At 36.7% G+C, this 5,607-nt stretch overlaps 1 pseudogene; it reads right to left on the bottom strand.

The window, feature by feature from the left end:
* Window positions 1-3,022: 3,022 nt before the first annotated feature.
* On the bottom strand, window positions 3,023-3,121 carry LOC122733128 (annotated as a pseudogene).
* Window positions 3,122-5,607: the final 2,486 nt, after the last annotated feature.

Raw genomic sequence — 5,607 nt, 5'->3', positions numbered from 1 at the left:
ATATGGTTTTTTGCATTTTGTTTCCCTTATTAGATTGTGAATTCCTTGAGAACATGAATTGTATTCTTTTGGCCTTTCTATGTAGATTCAACTCTTATCACAGTGGCTGGGACATAATGCTTGTTAATTTAACAAACACTTAGACATCTTCCCCTACTGTTTCCAAATCCACTCCTTTATTTTTTGTTTGAAGAGGTAGTTCTTCTTGTCAAGGCCAACCTTTCTAATGTAATCTTTTTTTTTTTTTTTTAAGGGCAATGGGAGTTAAGTGACTTGCCCAGGGTCACACAGCTAGTAAGTGTCAAATGTCTGAGGCCAGATTTGAACTCAGGTACTTCTGAATCCAGGGCCAGTGCTTTATCCACTTTGCCACCTAACTGCCCCTCTAATGTAATCTTAATTGCATCCACTGCAGTCTTCTTTAGCAGCTTGCCCCCCACCATCATACATACTATTTTTCAAATCTTCAACCTTTCCTAATCTAGTGGCTCCTTCCTTGCTGCATACAAATATTCTTATGTCATCCTTGTCCTTTAAAAAATACTTGATCTACCAACCTTACCAGAGTTCTCTTTTCCCATATCCCCCCAGCCCTTCATGGCTAAAGTCTTAGAAAAAGCAACATAGGTCTTTCCCCTTCCCCTCTTCTTACTCTTTATTTGTTTTGTTTTGTTTTGCAGGGCACTGAGTGTTAATTGACTTGCCCAGGGTCACACAGATAGTAAATGTCAAATGTCTGAGGCCAGATTGTAAATCAGGTCCTCCTCAATCTAGGATGAGTGCTTTATCCTGTGGCGACCAATTTTTAATTGGGGAGGGTTAGCTATGCGGCTCACTGCAATATCGGGGCAAGGAAGGAGACCGGCAGCCTCCCTCAAAACAGAACAGGATTTATTTTAACAATAACGAACTTAAAAAAAAACACAAACAGGATCAGTAGGATAAAGGGAAAGGAAATAAAATGGGAAAAGGGAAATTATACAACCTGTAAAGATACCACTGCCCAGGAATCAGCTGAGAATACACAGCAGAACACCTGTCATTCCAATGTCCAGCTAAAATGCCCAATTCTCCTCCCCCAATCCCAGAAAAACCCCACACAACCCCAGCCAATGGGATGGCTGCTGTTACAGTCACATGAATGCCCTCACTAAGTTTCCAATCATTATAATTTTGCCAGGTCCATGTAGGTGTCAGCGAGTGGTGATGACAGGTGCCAGCGCCATGGCAACAGCTACAACCAGTGGGTGGAGCACCATGCAGTTTGCGGAGCCCCAGGCCAGTGTGCACGGAGGCATAAAAACCTCAAATAACAATTAACTCTTTACAATCCACTGTGCCACCTAGCTTCCCCCTTCTTACTCTTTTATAAATCTTTTGCAATACAGCTTCAAGCTTCATCATGAAACAAACTTTTATCTCCAAAGTTACCAATGATATCTTAAATGTCCTTGTCTTCTCTGGTTCATTTGACACTTCTCATCACCTCCTCCTGCTTACTTTATTCTGAGTTTTCATTGCCACTAACCTCTATGGCAACTTCCTCTCAGGGTCCTTTACTGGTACTTTGATCATGTGATGCCTACTAGCCATCAGAGTCTCCCAAAATTTTGTCCTGAACTCTTCCCTATCCCCTTTTCATCTATATTAATATGAATTACCAAATGAACGTATAAACTCAATTGGCAATTTCATTATCTCCCATGAACTTAGTTTTCATCTTTATGCTGATAATTTTCCACATCCATATGACCAGTACTAGTTTCTTTCATGAGCTCCAGTACCCCATCAAGAACTGTAATTAGGACATTTTGAACTACATATCTCATAGGTATCTAACTAAAACTCAACTACTATCTCCCCCTCCCCAACCCCAATTTCCTCATTAGTGGTCTGGGCACTGGTGTCTTCCCAGTCACCCAAACTCACAAGTTTGGTGTCATCTTCAATTCCTCATTTTCAAGTCACTTATATCTAATTAATTGCCAAATATTGCAATGTTTACCTTTACAACATTTCTCACATATGTTCTCTGCACTCACACAGCCACTAATTTGATTCAGGTCCTTATCATATTTTGCCTGGATTATTACGTTATACATCTAAATGTCCCCTTCTCTCAGTTCTCTATACTCCTCCCTCTATTTCATGTACCACTATGCTACAAATCACCCCCTCCCAATCCTTAGGTATAGGTTTACTCATGTCACTTCCATATTCAAATTCCAATAGGTCCCTTTCGTCTCTAGGGTAAAATATAAAGTCCTTTGTCTAGATTGAAAGTTGTTTGTAACCTTGTCCCTTTCTGCCTTACCCTCTTATACTTCACTCCCCTTCATGCCATGTAAGATCCAGCTAGCTATATGACATATCTGCTGTACTTTATGTAACATGCTGCAAACCCCATCCTTCCCTCCTCACTACCACCTCTTAATTTCCCTGCTTTCATTCAAGATTCAAATCTTTCCTTCTGTAGGAAGCCCCTCCTAGTCTCTTTCCCCCATGAGCTGCTAATGCCATTCTTTCTGAAATTACCTTCCATCCATTCTGGATGAATCTTGCAAGGAACTAGTAACTGAACTGTTGTCTCCCCAATTAAATTGTGAACTCCTTGAGAACAAGGAAAGTTTGTTTGTTTATTTGTTTTCATTTTTTGCTTTTCTAGCTCAGCAAAGAGACTGGAACATAATTAGTACCCAATAAGTACTTAATGACTGCTTAGTCCAAAATAAAACACATAAGAAGAAATCAAAACAGTATGAAACCAGAATTAAGTATTTGTTTTCCTTTTTGTCTTGTTTACTACTGAAATTGTCCCAAAGACCTTTCCAAGGAGTCTGCAGAAGATAAACTTTGAATCTCTAAACTCTAATCTAATGACAAAAAGACGACATTTTATTCAACTTTGCAGATGCTAAAACTAAAGAGACAAAAAAGAATACCAACTTTTCTTCAGACTGTTTTTTATTCCTTTTTGGTAGCTTTTCAAAGGGGCTTTTTACTTTGAATATAACAAAGGAACAAGAATTATGAACGTTTCGTGAAACTGCACGTCATACTTGCAAGGAGGACTTGCTAATCTCTGTATCATCCAATTTTAGTATTATGTGCTCTGGGCACATAATACTAAATGCCTTCAAATAGGAGGAAAAATGCTATCAACAATAATGATGCTGATACTGTTGAGAATGGTGGTAGTAATAGAGAGGAACATTTATAAGTTTGGTAAAAGATTGAAGATGTATGACCTGGAAGAGAAAATAGTTGGGAGAAGGCATAATATATGTCTTCTAAGACATTCAGTTTTTAACTATATGAACTGGCACTTTATAGATTTTGGTTTAATGAATAGCATTAGTTTAATCCCTGGTAAAGATAATTTTTCTTCATGCTATTAGGGACAAATCTCTCTCTCCCCCCACCTCTCTCTCTCTCTCTCTCTCTCTCTCTCTCTCTCTCTCTCTCTCTCTATATATATATATATATATATATATATATATATATATGTATATATATGTATATATGTGTGTGTGTGTGTATCAAGCACAAGACACTCACAAAAGTCTTTCATTATAAAGATTTTCACTTTCTAGGAATTTTCCCTCAGATTTTGTTCATAAAGAGAAAAATGGATAAATGTGAAGTACCATGATAAAAAGAAGTGTACAACCTGATTTGGCACCATTAGAATGTGAATTATTTGAAGGGAGGATTCCCTTTTGCCTTTCTTTGTATCCCAAATACTTTATATGATACCTGCCTCACATAGTTAGTACTTAATTATTGCTTGTTGGTGGACTGGCTGTCTAGAGGAAATTACTATGAGCCTTGGGGAGGGAGGGAGGAAGGAAGGAAGGAAGGAAGGAAGGAAGGAAGGAAGGGAGGAAGGAAGGAAGGAAGGAAGGAATGGAAGGAAAAGAAAGAAATAAGGGAAGGAAAAGAAAGAAATAAGGGAAGGAAAAGAAAGAAAGAAAAAAGGAAGGAAAGAAAAAAGGAAAGAAAGAAAAAGGAAAAGAGAAAGGAAGGAAGGAAGAAAAAGGATGGAATGATTTATTAATTTCCAGAGACTGTACTAAGCATTTTACCAATATTTTATCATTTGATGATTACAACAACCCTGGAAGGGTGATATTATTAGTGTCCACATTTTACAGTTGATAAAAGCTTTGGTAAACAGAAGTTAAGTGACTTCCACAGGGTCAAACATCTAATAAGCATCTGAGGCCAGATTTCAGCTCTTGTGACTCTAGGCCCAGAATTCTATCCCCTGTGCTACCTAACTTTAATTTGTTGGGTATCTACACAATGGATTACAGTCAAATAGACTTAATCTTTATATAAAGTAAAAATTCTTAATACTTAAAATACTTCAAATGGGTGATGCCTTGGAGGGTATTGAGTTTTCTGTCATTGGCAGTCTTCAAGCAAAGCTTAGTAACTCTTTGTCAAGAATGCCATGAAAGGGGCAGCTAGGTGGTGCAGTGGAGTCAGGAGGACCTGAATTCAAATCCGACCTCAGACACTTGGCACTTCCTAGCTGTGTGACCCTGGGCAAGTCACTTAGCCCCAATTGCCTCAACAAAAAAAACAAATCAAAAAAATAAAATTTAAAAAAAAAAAGAATGCCATGAAAGGAATTCTTGATCAGCTCTAGATGCAAATAAAGGACCACTGAAGTTTTTTCTCACTTCATACTACTATAACTCTACTAGAAAGCCTCAAGAATATTCTCGGACTTATGTCTATGAAACAGGCATAAGTCAAACAGTGGGAAGCTTGTCACATTGCTCTTGAAATCCTAGCCATGACAAAGAATTCTGTTTAGAAATAATAATGTGGAGAATATATTTTCCATATTAATAGAATAAATCAACATGGCAGCACCACACCCCATAGTTTGTTCCCCAGACTTAAGCAAAAACCAAGTTTACATTAGAGAAAAGAAATTGAGTCATATGATATTCATTTCTTACATCTTTGCAATGTATAAATGTGGTTTAAAAAATGAATCTCCACAAAATGGTTGTGTCTGTATTTTCCCATGTCAACATTATCATTTTGAAGATATCATGTGGAAACATTTTGAATTCATTTAAGAGAAGTATCCTGTGTTTTAATTTATACTTTAAAAAATGGCTACCACCTGGGTCTCCACCATCATTCTTTACAAATCTAAAATTAAAATTTTCTTTAAAATGACTCTTTCCATGGAAAAATCATCTACTAAGTAAGATCAATGTCTATTCATTTTGGGGTCTATTTATTTTTCCTCCATTTTTGTTATACTTTTACTACCACCTTACCTTTTTTTCCTATAGGTTGTTATTTTTGCAAGTTTGAAACATTTTTTACTTGTTCTATTCAGAATGGTGCCAATAATTAATGGAATTTTCAATAAATTCTTTGCCCTGAATAGAAGAGATCAACTGTGATCACTTTTTTTTTTTTTAATGTCACCACCTTGGCTAGACTTCAATACGAATACTGTTATATACATTTAAGCTAAGGAATATACCTTTGGCAAAGAGGGAACATTTAATTACATAATATAACATACAATTAAATAAAATAATAAAAATACTGAATGTTTTGACTTTCACCTTATGG

Source organism: Dromiciops gliroides, chromosome 6 (assembly GCF_019393635.1).
Source record: "Dromiciops gliroides isolate mDroGli1 chromosome 6, mDroGli1.pri, whole genome shotgun sequence".
In the NCBI taxonomy this organism is placed as follows: Eukaryota; Metazoa; Chordata; class Mammalia; order Microbiotheria; family Microbiotheriidae; genus Dromiciops; species Dromiciops gliroides.
Note: the sequence above shows the minus strand (reverse complement) of the source record. Positions and strands in the feature narration are given on the sequence as shown.